Below are 15,947 nucleotides of genomic sequence, written 5' to 3' on the forward strand. Positions count from 1 at the left end.
TACCGTCATTAACCAGACGAAGAGGAATTTAGAGAAACTGAAGAAACCAGAAAGGTTATCGACCACCAATCAAGGGACGAACAAGTGCCCTCCAAAAATTTCTCTGCTTCGTAGAAAGAACATTCAAATTGTTGATATATGTGAATGCGGTGACAAAATCAAACTTTGTAATTCATCCGGCGCACTTTCCGAAACAAAGATAAAAAAGAGGGAATATTCGTTGTATGCCCAGTCCAATGTACAGAAACCTAGCCCCAAGAAGATAAAGAAGAATGTGGTGGGCCGTGTTCCTGGGTATGGGCCGGTATTAATCCGAGATTCCTCTGACTCTTAACCCCGCTTTTATTTTGTGACTTCTGCGGGGGAGAGTCAGAGCGGACTCCATATTGAAAAGTGGGAATTCAGCGACACCAGCTGGTGTCGCTGCTTTACCTACCTCTTACAACTTTATTTCGCGGATCTATCTTCCAAGACGTGAGAATTCAGAAATTCGGAAGATAAATCTATAAATAGATAATGATTAATACGATGCTATCGCCGTTTAAACGGCCCTAACACTGACAAATGGAGCATCACTTGAATTAGGTCGCCGCCTCGCCATTTGATTTCTTTGCGCATGACGTCAGCACATGTAAACACAAAATTCCATCGTTTAAACGGCGATAGCATCGTATTAATCATGACGTATTTGTAGAATAATCTTCCGATAACTGAATCCTCGCGTCTTGGAAGATGGGTCCGCGAAATAAAGTTGTAAGAGGTAGGTAAAGCAGCGACACCAGCTGGTGTCGCTGAATTCCCACTTTTCAATATGGAGTCCGCTCTGACTCTCCCCCGCAGAAGTCACAAAATAAAAGCGGGGTTAAGAGTCAGAGGAATCTCGGATTAGGGCCGGTATATGCACGAGAAGCGCCTGTTCCATCAATTTCGAAAGTTTCATACTCAAGTGTTAAGCTTCCTCTCATAAATACCAAGACAACAAAAGGGGATCACGGGAGAGAAACAAGAGAGACCACGAAAAATGGACTAAATAAGGAAACCATCGATATTCTGAAGTCCCGTGCCAGAGACAGGCTGCTCAATTACAACGTGGATGGGAAGGCGCTCAGAAAAATCGAGCGACAAAACGGAAAGCATCGTTAGATGATGATCATGATGGTCTAAGATATATTGACAGTTTATCATTTTACCAAATGTTTTATTATTAATAAACTTACATGTATATCATATTTAAATGTATATTTCTTAATCAAGGCAACTTGATATAAAATCGGAATATTACAAAATGTGATTTGATTTGCGTCCCGTCGAGAATTTTTTTCTCATATTGAGACGTCACCAGGGGAAATACCACAAATTTAGATTTATGCTTAGCGTTCAGGGCCCATATTTACTAAAGTTCGTAGACGTAAACGTAGCGTAAATCTAGACGTAGCGTACGTTTACGTGTGGGACGGTATTCACTAACAGTCGTTGACGTAGATTTACGTCAGAAATAAGCGTAACTCTACGTGTGCTATACTAGTACACGTAAGCTGATCGTAACTTTAAGAATAAACAAAGCAAATGGCGACTTGTCATTTTTATCGATAATTTCTTGCGTAAAGACCTTACAAACCCTCTAGATGCATATAAGCTGGTTAGTAATACACAAATTAATTGCATTTATTCAGATTATCGTTTTCTTTGAGATCATCTGCAATTGTGTGACAATTCTCAAAATTCTGAGCCCGATCTAATTTACCTTGTGGCGGATCTCAGTCTGATTTAAAATCAAACCTCTCACTTCGCTCGATATACGGACAGTCGCTGTCCGTATATCGAGCAAAGTGCGAAATTTGATTTTAATCAGACTGGGTGGATCTAACCTTGCCTTTAGAAATAATTGGGAAGCTTTTTATTTTAGTCATGCAGGTTATTTAAAAAAAAAAAGAATATTTGTCATTTATTTTATTATATAGAGTAGGTCTAGCATCTTTCAGGGAAATACATTTTTTTTTAATTTTCTAAACATGGTAGAATTAATGTATATCTATGCAATCAAACATGCAATGTTTTAGATTTGAAAAGAAGAGAGTCACTGTGTGTACAAGAATACATGGTGATTGACAGCTATAGAAAAACTATTTCTATACTTATAGATATGTGATCTTTACTTTGTAGTTATAAGCAAATATTGGTAGTCCAAATAACTATTTGTTACATTGTAACTTACACAACAGGGAAATGAGCCTCTAAATAAATATTTCTTAAAAAAAAAAAGATATGCATTTCATTCCAAGAATACAATTTTGTGTAATTTGTTTCAGAGAGCAATTGTGATGCCTACTAGTGTAGTCATGTGTAGACTTTCAATCTTTCAGAGTGCCATTTCCTTTAACTATAATCCTACAGGAGTCAAACCTTCATTGATAATGCATATATATGAATCTTTCTACCATTCATGATTTGTATGTAATTGACCTTTATATGTGATCAGCTAAGTAAAAGTCTTTGCAGTGTATATTACCAAACTCCAAGGATGATGCCTTCAACATACATATTATTTTGTTGAAGGCCCCCCCCCCCCCCCCCCTCCAATTTACAAAAATCTCACTGATAAAAGTTCATTCTGAAGGCTTCTCACATTAAACCGACATATGTACTAATGCTCCTCTTTACAAATTTTAACCCACCAGACAACTTTGTTGACAAATATTTAATATTTATTTATTATGTCATCTTTTTAATATCAAGATGTTAAAATCATTCTAGAAATGGAAGTAATACATGTACATGTCAATATCAATAACAACATGAAAATTCATCTAAGAATTTATCTATTAACAAATATAATTACATGTACATAATTGTATGCATAACAATGCATGTACATGTACTTAATTTCTTAAACATGTATTGTAACAAATTCTATTTTGCTGAATATCAAACTTTTTTTTATTTTACTGTCAATTTTTAAATGTCCATATGATATAAATGAATAAATAAATATATAAGATGACATCAATGTAGCAGATGGACCATCAGCATGGATTGATCAGTGGGTAGAGTACCAGACTACGGGTCATGGGTTAGATTCTCAATCCTGCCATATATTTTTGAATCATTCCTCTGCTCGTCCTTTTACACAATCATGGAATGGAAGATGAACATTTCTCGCTTTCGCAAAAGATTTTGCAGGCCATTACAGCAATGTACCCATAGACCTAGAAAAATAATAGTATTACATTGATTTAAATAAACAACTGTCATTACACTGCAATCAAAATTCATAAGGCTTGAAAAATACATGCAACATAATTGTTAGTTAAATAAACTGTAAAATTGTGATAATACTGATTTTATTTACATTATATTTATCTACCGTACACCATATCTGGGAAGATATCATTAAGTATCACCTACAGTTTCTAATTTTAATGATTTATAACCCAAGAGCCCATATTAAGAAAAAGATTTCAAATGACCCCAAGGTCAACTTTAGTATTTTTTCATTAACCATTCCCCTTGTAATGAAATTGGTTTTTTCCAAACCAGAAAAAAATACTTTTTAACCAAGAATGGTAAGTTTCAGTTAAGGTCATTCACGTTTATAAATAAAAGATAATTTTTTGTGACATTTCAGGTACAATTCACTTGCATTCTATTTTCTTTCTACAAAATTCTCAGGTTTAATTAGTCTAGAGTTAACATATTTTGATAGTTCCTGGTTGTGGCAAGTAAAAATGTAAAATCAGCTGATATGTACTGCAGTAAGGTATATGAATGGGATTTTAATGTAGCAAAGAAGGTGAGAAAAATCTTTAGCACAATTGACTTGAGTATTGAACCTGGTACCTTTGCACTGAGCTACTCAGGCTGACATATAATACATGGTAGTACAACATTATAAATTTAAAGGGGCATATTTGCTGTGAAAGTGATGGCAACCATTTTTATCTCTCAAAATCTCCCAATGGCAAAGGAATATGTATTACTGACAAATAAAAATATTTCTTTAGTAAAATAAAAAAAAAAACACAACAGAAACCTAGCAAGAGGCCCACAGGCCTTATCGGTCACCTGAATACTAGTGGAAAAGTATCATTACTTCCACGGACTATGAAATCTAGAAAAAATTTCCTGTTCTAAATATCTAAGCTAATTATATTCTAATGTTCAGCAACAGTATAAAACAAGATGTGTTCTTAAAACTTCACATCCCTCAAAGTGCATACACCGATGAAAGGATTTAAATAGGCGTATTCACATGAAAACATCTAAAGATAAGACTAATTTGGACTCATCTTAAAGTCATAACCCTGGGTTGTGAAATTCACCATTTTTTGTACATCCTTTTCTGCATTTATATTTTATACAGTATCATCAAACTTACACATAAATACTATATACTAAGTTTGGCCCCACCCTGGGGTCAAAACCCTTACTCTGGGGGAAATTAAATTTACATCACTATGCATTTAGTTTTTCTTATATGTGTGTTTCTTGATGAGAAGATTTTTGAAAATTGGTCCCCCTTGTCCCAATGATGCTTCATACCAAATTTGAAAAGAATTGGACTGGTAGTTATTAAGAAGTTAAAAATGTTCAATTGTTAACGCACGACGGATGAAAACTAATTGCAATAGGTTACTGAGTAAACTCAGGTGACCTAATAAAAGTACATTTGATAACCGCTTTTAGTGTAAAGAAATATATAAAGAAGAATTATTGGCTTGCAAGATAATAATTATTTTAATCACCAAAATTACATATATTCATTTGTTTGCTTTGAGATTAAAAGGTGTTTCAAATAACTGAATACATGTGTTATTACTGATCAGAAATATATAATATAGAGCAATTTTTATTGAGTGTTGATTTCAAATTTTGGTGACAAAATTACTGCTATTATTTTGGAAATCATGCAAGAATTTTTAATATCGAGGAGATAAAAAATAATTTCAAAGAAACATAGTGTATGTCCTTAGATTGGTTAAATTTCTATTTGCCAAAGAGGTGAAGAGATGCTTAGACAGACAGGTACAAAACATGCAAAATGGACAAACTTTGATCATAAAAACTCATAAATTTATGTTCTTAAATCTTTGCCTAATGATTTAATCATCAATGCATTACAAAAATCATTACATCATGTACCATAATTTGTTTTGGATTTTTTAAAACTTTGTAAGTACAGAAATGATTAAATGTGTACAAACAGTGGATATACTTACATCATATATATGTACTGTACATCTTGCATCCCAATCCTAACCCTGAGACATCATGAAAAATCTTTCAGGAGAGGACATGAAGAGAAATGCATCTAAATCAAGGAATGCTGCTGTCTGTTGGCAATTTATTTCTTGACCACCTTTATGACCCTTTGAAAAATAACAGAGGTCAGCTAACTTGGATATCTAGTGCATGTTACATGTATATCACACCTAATATCTCCAATTAATATATAGTCAATGTTATTCTACATTAAATAAATTAACACTGACTTCACACAGTTGTACAACTGTATTTGAATGCGATTTTGTTTCACAATATTTTCTGAAAGTTTTGCACATGGATGTGCGCAAGCAATAATTGAAATGATGCTAAAAGAGACTGTAACTGTTCTCATCTGGTACCAAGTCCATTCATCCTATCTACCTGTTCACCCAGAGTATATATTGTTAAAACAATAATAATTTTCATATTTTATAACCATGCAAATGCAGCAATAGAGGGGCACGTACAAATCACACATTTTAGAATTAGTGCCTGTATATATAATGTATATTTTAGATTCATTTTTCACCAATATTCTTGTTTTTCTTTTAGCGAAATGATGTGAAAGCATGTGCGTACTTGTGTACAGGTAGCTATGATACTGCTTTGATGTTGTCCCAGTCATGAAATTAAAAAAATGGGATAAATAATTTTGAATTTCAATTGTGGTATTGTCAAAAGTTTGAAGTTACCATGTACACAAATGAGCTTGTGTCTTAATGTGTTAATAGTGGGCACATATCAAATTGTAAATAACAAACACATATGTATATGAGCTCACTATTTAGAAATTAAGATCCAGGCATTATAGCAGCTACATAGGTTGAGAACAAAATGAATAAGGGACTGTGATTTTACCATGTGTGTCATGTACTGAATCCCCTTGAAGTCAATTTAACATTATTTAGGGGCCTAGTGACGAGTAGTCAGTGGTAAAACATTTAAGGTTATTACTACACAAACAACTTAACTTACTTGTCAGTCCATGCCGACTTCTTTTTGAACACCTACAGCATCGAAGATCCATGCACAAGTCAAATGCGTTAAATTTGATGAACCTTCCATTTGGATTTGTAAACAACACTGAATAACGGTACAGTTGATCGACATGCCGTTGGCAGGCATACGTATACGTTGAAATTCGTTGCTTTCTCACAAAATTCTGTGTTCTTTTTCGTCATAATGCGGCGGTAGCGCAGGGAATTCAAAGTAAATGAGCAAATACACACTTTTTACGCTTCGAAGTGAAAATAGCCACTGCGCACGCGTACGTGCAATCGTACATCGTAAGTTACGTTTGCGGCTACGAACGGTTTTGTAAATACCAATTCACGAGTACGTAACTCTAATCTTAAGTCAGACGTAAATCCTACGTTTACGTCTACGTCTACGAACTTTAGTAAATATGGGTCCAGGACCGTAGTAATGCGAGTTCTTTATCGTGCCAACGCTTGCCGCAACACGGGACCTCCGTTTTCAAGGTCATATCTGAAAGACCCGCGATTCCGAGCGTTAAGCGAAGAGGCAATCACCACCCATTTTAACGTCTAAGGTTTGACGCGGTCATGACACAAGCAGGGCTCGAACTCAGGACCTCCCGGTTACGAAGCGAGTGTTGCACGTTAGAGAACTACGACACTGAGCGCTAAGCATATCGAGAACATCGATGCAAATTAAGCACAGGCACTTGTTTCTGTAAATAACTTACGACCTCTGTATACAAAAAATAACCACAGGCACCTGGACCCATATTTACTAAAGTTCGTAGACGTAGACGTAAACGTAGGATTTACATCTGACTTAAGATTAGAGTTACGTACTCGTGAATTGGTATTTACAAAACCGTTCGTAGCCGCAAACGTAACTTACGATGTACGATTGCACGTACGCGTGCGCAGTGGCTATTTTCACTTCGAAGCGTAAAAAGTGTGAATTTGCTCATTTACTTTGAATTACCTGCGCTACCGCCGCATTATGACGAAAAAGAACACAGAATTTTGTGAGAAAGCAACGAATTTCAACGTATACGTATGCCTGCCAACGGCATGTCGATCAACTGTACCGTTATTCAGTGTTGTTTACAAATCCAAATGGAAGGTTCATCAAATTTAACGCATTTGACTTGTGCATGGATCTGCGATGCTGTAGGTGTTCAAAAAGAAGTCGGCATGGACTGACAAGTAAGTTAAGTTGTTTGTGTAGTAATAACCTTAAATGTTTTACCACTGACTACTCGTCACTAGGCCCCTAAATAATGTTAAATTGACTTCAAGGGGATTCAGTACATGACACACATGGTAAAATCACAGTCCCTTATTCATTTTGTTCTCAACCTATGTAGCTGCTATAATGCCTGGATCTTAATTTCTAAATAGTGAGCTCATATACATATGTGTTTGTTATTTACAATTTGATATGTGCCCACTATTAACACATTAAGACACAAGCTCATTTGTGTACATGGTAACTTCAAACTTTTGACAATACCACAATTGAAATTCAAAATTATTTATCCCATTTTTTTTAATTTCATGACTGGGACAACATCAAAGCAGTATCATAGCTACCTGTACACAAGTACGCACATGCTTTCACATCATTTCGCAAAAAGAAAAACAAGAATATTGGTGAAAAATTAATCTAAAATATACATTATATATACAGGCACTAATTCTAAAATGTGTGATTTGTACGTGCCTCTCTATTGCATGGTTATAAAATATGAAATTATTATTGTTTTAACAATATATACTCTGGGTGAACAGGTAGATAGGATGAATGGACTTGGTACCAGATGAGAACAGTTACAGTCTCTTTTAGCATCATTTCAATTATATTGCTTGTGCACATCCATGTGCAAAACTTTCAGAAAATATTGTGAAACAAAATCGCATTCAAATACAGTTGTACAACTGTGTGAAGTCAGTGTTAATTTATTTAATGTAGAATAACATTGACTATATATTAATTGGAGATATTAGGTGTGATATACATGTAACATGCACTAGATATCCAAGTTAGCTGACCTCTTTTATTTTTCAAAGGGTCATAAAGGTGGTCAAGAAATAAATTGCCATCAGACAGCAGCATTCCTTGATTTAGATGCATTTCTCTTCATGTCCTCTCCTGAAAGATTTTCCATGATGCCTCAGGGTTAGGATTGGGATGCAAGATGTACAGTACATATATATGATGTAAGTATATCCACTGTTTGTACACATTTAATCATTTCTGTACTTACAAAGTTTTAAAAAATCCAAAACAAATTATGGTACATGATGTAATGATTTTTGTAATGCATTGATGATTAAATCCTTAGGCAAAGATTTAAGAATTAACATACATTTATGAGTTTTTATGATCAAAGTTTGTCCATTTTGCAAGTTTTGTACCTGTCTGTCTAAGCATATCTTCACCTTTTTGGCAAATAGAAATTTAACCAATCTAAGGACATACACTATGTTTCTTTGAAATTATTTTTTATCTCCTCGATATTAAAAATTCTTGCATGATTTCCAAAATAATAGCTGTAATTTTGTCACCAAAATTTTAAATCAACACTCAATAAAAATTGCTCTATATCATATATTTCTGATCAGTAATAACACATGTATTCAGTTATTTGAAACACCTTTTAATCTCAAAGCAAGCAAATGAATATATGTAATTTTGGTGATTAAATAATTATTATCTTGCAAGCCAATAATTCTTCTTTATATATTTCTTTACACTAAAAGCGGTTATCAAATGTACTTTTATTAGGTCACCTGAGTTTACTCAGTAACCTATTGCAATTAGTTTTCATTCGTCGTGCGTTAACAATTGAACATTTTTAACTTCTTAATAACTACCAGTCCAATTCTTTTCAAATTTGGTATGAAGCATCATTGGGACAAGGGGGACCAATTTTCAAAAATCTTCTTATCAAGAAACACACATATATAAGAAAAACTAAATGCATAGTGATGTAGAGCAGGCAGGCCTCTACCAAAATTGTAAATTTCATGATCTCCGAGGTAGGGGTTTTGACCCCAGGGCGGGGCAAATCTTGTTATATAGTGTTTATGTGTATAAAACACTTAAATTACATCTTCTTTAATGCTATTGATACTAAATTGAAACTAAATGGATAGAGCAGGTAGTCTTTTACCAAAATTGTAAATTTGATTTCCCCCAGAGTAAGGGTTTTGACCCCAGGGTGGGGCCAAACTTAGTATATAGTATTTATGTGTAAGTTTGCTGATACTGTATAAAATATAAATGCAGAAAAGGATGTACAAAAAATGGTGAATTTCACAACCCAGGGTTATGACTTTAAGATGAGTCCAAATTAGTCATATCTTTTGATGTTTTCATGTGAATACACCTATTTAAAGCCTTTCATCAGTGTATGCACTTTGAGGGATGTGAAATTTTAAGAACACATCTTGTTTTATACTGTTGCTGAACATTAGAATATAAATAACAGGAAATTTTTTCTAGATTTCATAGTCCATGGAAGTAATGATACTTTTCCACTAGTATTCAGGTGACCGATAAGGCCTGTGGTCTTCTTGTTAGGTTTCTGTTGTTTGTTTTTTTTTTATTTTACTAAAGAAATATTTTTATTAGTCAGTAATACATATTCCTTTGCCATTGGGAGATTTTGAGAGATAAAAATGGTTGCCATCACTTTCACAACAAATATGCCCCTTTAAATTTATAATGTTGTACTACCATGTATTATATGTCAGCCTGAGTAGCTTAGTGCAAAGGTACCAGGTTCAATACTCAATTTTGCTAAAGATTTTTCTCACCTTCTTTGCTACAGTAAAATCCCATTCATATACCTTACTGCAGTACATATCAACTGATTTTACATTTTTACTTGCCACAACCAGGGACTATCAAAATATGTTAACTCTAGACTAATTAAACCTGAGAATTTTGTAGAAAGAAAATAGAATGCAAGTGAATTGTACCTGAAATATCACAAAAATTTATCTTTTATTTATAAACGTGAATGACCTTAACTGAAACTTACCATTCTTGGTTAAAAAGTATTTTTTTCTGGTTTGGAAAGAAGCCAATTTCATTACAAGGAAAATGTTTAATGAAAAAATACTAAAGTTGACCTTGCCTTGGGGTCATTTGAAATCTTTTTCTTAATATGGGCTCTTGGGTTATAAATCATTAAAATTAGAAATTGTAGGTGATACTTAATGATATCTTCCCAGTTATGGTGTACGGTAGATAAATATAATGTAAATAAAATCAGTATTATCACAATTTTACAGTTTATTTAACTAACAATTATGTTGCATGTATTTTTCAAGCCTTATGAAATTTGATTGCAGTGTAATGACAGTTGTTTATTTAAATCAGTGTAATACTATTATTTTTCTAGGTCTATGGGTACATTGCTGTATTGGCCTGAAAAATCTTTTGCGAAACCGAGAAATGTTCATCTTCCATTGCCTTGATTGTGTAAAAGGACGAGCAGAGGAATGATTCAAAAATATATGGCAGGATTGAGAATCTAACCCATGACCCGTAGTCTGGTACTCTACCCACTGATCAATCCATGCTGATGGTCCATCTGCTACATTGATGTCATCTTATATATTTATTTATTCATTTATATCATATGGACATTTAAAAATTGACAGTAAAATAAAAAAAAGTTTGATATTCAGCAAAATAGAATTTGTTACAATACATGTTTAAGAAATTAAGTACATGTACATGCATTGTTATGCATACAATTATGTACATGTAATTATATTTGTTAATAGATAAATTCTTAGATGAATTTTCATGTTGTTATTGATATTGACATGTACATGTATTACTTCCATTTCTAGAATGATTTTAACATCTTGATATTAAAAAGATGACATAATAAATAAATATTAAATATTTGTCAACAAAGTTGTCTGGTGGGTTAAAATTTGTAAAGAGGAGCATTAGTACATATGTCGGTTTAATGTGAGAAGCCTTCAGAATGAACTTTTATCAGTGAGATTTTTGTAAATTGGAGGGGGGGGGGGGGGATGGGCTTCAACAAAATAATATGTATGTTGAAGGCATCATCCTTGGAGTTTGGTAATATACACTGCAAAGACTTTTACCTAGCTGATCACATATAAAGGTCAATTACATACAAATCATGAATGGTAGAAAGATTCATATATATGCATTATCAATGAAGGTTTGACTCCTGTAGGATTATAGTTAAAGGAAATGGCACTCTGAAAGATTGAAAGTCTACACATGACTACACTAGTAGGCATCACAATTGCTCTCTGAAACAAATTACACAAAATTGTATTCTTGGAATGAAATGCATATCTTTTTTTTTTTTAAAGAAATATTTATTTAGAGGCTCATTTCCCTGTTGTGTAAGTTACAATGTAACAAAGTTATTTGGACTACCAATATTTGCTTATAACCACAAAGAAAAGATCACATATCTATAAGTAGAAATGGTTTCTCTATAGCTGTCAATCACCATGTATTCTTGTACACAGTGACTCTCTTCTTTTCAAATCTAAAACATTGCATGTTTGATTGCATATATATACATTAATTCTACCATGTTTGGAAAATTAAAAAAAATGTATTTCCCTGAAAGATGCTAGACCTACCCTGTATAATAAGATAAATGGCAAATATTCTTTTTTTCTTTTTTTAAATAACCTGCATGACTAAAATAAAAAGCTTCCCAATTATTTCTAAAGGCAAGGTTAGATCCACCCAGTCTGATTAAAATCAAATTTCGCATTTTGCTCGATATACGGACATACGGACAGCGACTGTCCGTATATCGAGCGAAGTGAGAAGTTTGATTTTAAATCAGACTGAGATCCGCCACAAGGTAAATTAGATCGGGCTCAAAATTTAGAGAATTGTCACACAATTGCAGATGATCTCAAAGAAAACGATAATCTGAATAAATACAATTAATTTGTGTATTACTAACCCGCTTATATGCATCTAGAGGGTTTGTAAGGTCTTTACGCAAGAAATTATCGATAAAAATGACAAGTCGCCATTTGCTTTGTTTATTCTTAAAGTTACGATCAGCTTACGTGTACTAGTATAGCACACGTAGAGTTACGCTTATTTCTGACGTAAATCTACGTCTACAACTGTTAGTGAATACCGTCCCACACGTAAACGTACGCTACGTCTAGATTTACGCTACGTTTACGTCTACGAACTTTAGTAAATATGGGCCCTGAAGTGTGGATAGCTTGTATAGATATTATGTACACCCCCTTCTGAAAAGAAATTATTTCTATAAAGAACCAATAATTTATCCAAAATATGCATTTCCCCACCGATCACCCTCATAAGTCGTTCTGAATAGTCAGTTTCAACCGTCTGTAAGCTTTAGGGATGACCACTTGCGAGATAATAATAATATTTATTTATATAGCGCCCTATATGACTATAAATAACCACTCTAAAGCGCTGCACACAATAAAAATGATACAGCATATTATAAACGTAGTAAAAGGAAATTATAATAGCACTAAGACAGATAATATCAAAACAATGCTAGAAAAACATCAATAATGTGAAGTAAAATCACTAAAACATGATATGCATGAAAAAAGTTCCACGCCGTACAATCAAATGATATAAAATACAATAGTTGAAATAAATATACAATTATACACTTGAAAAAGTCATGTTAAAATGATGGTAAAGAAACCATAAAGATTTAAACACCTGTAATGCTAACGATATGCAAGTCTAAAAAGATTGATTGAAAATTGTTCATATGGAGACGTCACCACTGCCGGTGAAGGGCTACAAAATATAGGCCTGTGCTCGGCGCTTATGGCCATTGAGCAGGGAAGGATCTTTATCGTGCCACACCTGCTGTGACGCGGGACCTCGGTTTTTGCGGTCTCATCCGAAGGACCGCCCCATTCAGTCGCCTCTTACGACAAGCAAGGGGTACTGAGGACCTATTCTAACCCGGATCCCCACGAGATTGTCTAAAAAGATGTGTTATTAAATGTTTTTTTAAAAGTGTTCAAATTCTGACAACGGCGGAGGGTATCAGGCAGAGAGTTCCCGAGTGTAGCTGCTGCCACATCCAAGCGCCTGTTTCCATATGTGGACGTTCGACATCTAGGTGTCAGTGAATTTTCAGATCTTAGGGAACGATTCGGTTGGTAAACAGTGATCACCTCCGACGAGTATTTTGGTGCCATCTTCTGAATCACCTTGTATGCATAGAGGATAATTTTGTATTGGCTGCGCCTGTCAATGGGAAGCCAATGTAAAGAAATCAGCACTGGAGTTATGTGATCACTTCTCTTGGTACGAGTGATGATTCGTGCTGCCATATTCTGTATCCGCTGCAGTTTTGCCAAGTCGGTTGTGTTATACCGAAAAGAAGAGCATTGGCGCAGTCGAGCCGAGATGTCACGAGGGCACATACTAGGGTCTTACACGCATCTTCTGTGATGAGCGACCGTATTCGTCCGATGTTACGTAGTTGATGATAGCAAGCACGAGACACAGATGAGATTTGCTTTTGCATGCAAAGTGTCTTATCAAACCATACACCTAGGTTCTTCACAAACGGTGTCTCACAGATAATAGTGTCGGCAAAGTTCAGATGGTACGATAGTGAGTCAGTGACTATGGTTTTCGGTGAATAAAAAATGAACTCTGTTTTTCCTGGTTTAATTTTAGCATGTTAGCGGACATCCACACTTTTATTTCGTCCATGCAAGCCTCAAGGCGGCTAGCGGTTTTTGCCAGTCATGTTTAGGTTTGAAGACTAGATAGGCTTTTGTGTCATCTGCATAACAGTGATGTAGAACATTGTTTTTACGACATATTTCACCAATAGGTTTGGAGAAAATGGCATAGAGCCGAGGTCCTAGGACAGATCCTTGTGGTACGCCGCAATTGAGACGGAAATCATCGGAGAAGGTAGATCCTATGGTCACATTTTAGGTCCTCTCTGAGAGATATGACTTAAGCCAATTAAGGACCGAACCAGAAATACCAAAAGCAAACCCAAGTCTTATCAGAATAGGATGATCAATGACATCAAAGGCCGCCGAAAGATCTAACATGATTAATGCAACGCAGGAACCACCATCTAGTGTAAAACTTATACGGTACCAATTTTGATGCACCAGATGCGCATTTCGACAAATAATGTCTCTTCAGTGATGCTCAACCGAAATGTTTGAAATCCGAAATAACTATGATGTTTTAGAGCTAAATATAGCCAAAACCAGCGTGCCAAAAAAGTGGAGCCAAATTCGTCTAAGGATAAGAGCTATGCATGAGGGAGATAATCCTTAATTTTGAAATGAATTTCTAAATTTTATAACAACAATTAAATATACATCTGTATTTTCAAGCTAGTAATAAGTAGTAATATTCCACTTAGCTACTGGGCTGTAGAGACCCTCGGGGACTAACAGTCCACCAGCAGAGGCCTCGACCCAGGGGTCATAATGTAAAACTTATACGGTACCAATTTTGATGCACCAGATGCTGCTACAGTGTCGTGGTGGACACGAAGTAGAGCTGTCTCCGTTGAATGGCAGGCACGGTATGTTGACTGTACATTGTTGTGTAAATGATTCATCTCTATGTGATGATCCAAACGTTTCGGAACAGTCTTTTCAAGAATTTTGGAGAGAAACGGGAGGTTTGAAACAGGTCTGTAATTCCGGTATTCCTGTGTATCAGACCAGCTTTTTTTTATGAGAGGACGAACAACAGCTTGTTTAAAGGATAATGGAAACACAGACTGACTGAGTGATCGATTAATAATGTTTGTAACTAATACTAATATATGTAAGGATGTGCAACGAATCATGTAAACAAATTGGGGTCTCTCTAGACCGATTCACGGAATATAATCCAACTTTATCGAAGGAATTTTTGCAAATATTTCTGTCATCTAAATCACATGCCATCCGTTTTATAGAGAGAGGATATTTAATAAAAATTTCACACCTTAAAAACTTTGCATTTCCTATATAATTCATTGTACGTAGATCTGCCACATTTTTTGTTTATTGGAGTACATCATAGTTCTTTATATCAATTTGTTCGTCTCAATTGGACCAGAAAGCATATGTAATCAGACTTGGGATATCTTGTGTGTGTGTGTGCGTGCGTGTGTGTGTGAAACGTATTCGGTACCAATTATGATGCACCAGATGCGCATTTCGACAAATAATGTCTCTTCAGTGATGCTCAACCGAAATGTTTGAAATCCGAAATAGCTATATATATATATATATATATATATATATATATATATATATAATATTAAAATGAGAGAAAAAAGTACCAATCCCGATCAAAATCCATAGATATTACAAAAATAATCATTGTTGATAATTGTATCCGAATTTTAATCATTCATTTCAATTTCTGTTAAAATATATTTCTCCGATATATCTTTTTTCAAAAACATATTTCAACATCTAATGACCAAGCGGAGATTATGATAACGAAGAAATGCCTCACTACATAAATAATTTTACGACATTGTATCTATCACACCATGTAGAATGATACCAGAATTTATCAAATTATAAATAACAATGATATAAAAGTATATACAATATTTATTTACGAGTAAAACGCATGCATATAAAAACCATACAATCACCAGATATATACAACTGTCTGTATCAACAACAGTAAGTCGT

The 15,947-nt window shown here is 34.4% G+C and overlaps 2 long non-coding RNA genes across 2 annotated transcripts; one reads left to right on the forward strand and one right to left on the reverse strand.

Moving 5' to 3' along the window:
* Positions 1 to 2,704: 2,704 nt before the first annotated feature.
* On the reverse strand, positions 2,705 to 6,672 carry LOC125664794 (uncharacterized). The gene is made up of 3 exons (XR_007366072.2): positions 6,238 to 6,672; positions 5,217 to 5,366; positions 2,705 to 3,206 (listed from the first exon to the last, which is right to left on the reverse strand). It is a non-coding gene; the product is annotated as an uncharacterized LOC125664794 (long non-coding RNA).
* A 328-nt stretch (positions 6,673 to 7,000) lies between these two features.
* On the forward strand, positions 7,001 to 11,172 carry LOC125672542 (uncharacterized). Its single transcript, XR_007369015.2, has 3 exons — positions 7,001 to 7,442; positions 8,307 to 8,456; positions 10,649 to 11,172. It is a non-coding gene; the product is annotated as an uncharacterized LOC125672542 (long non-coding RNA).
* The last annotated feature ends 4,775 nt before the right edge of the window (positions 11,173 to 15,947 follow it).

This window comes from Ostrea edulis, chromosome 1 (assembly GCF_947568905.1).
Source record: "Ostrea edulis chromosome 1, xbOstEdul1.1, whole genome shotgun sequence".
In the NCBI taxonomy this organism is placed as follows: Eukaryota; Metazoa; Mollusca; class Bivalvia; order Ostreida; family Ostreidae; genus Ostrea; species Ostrea edulis.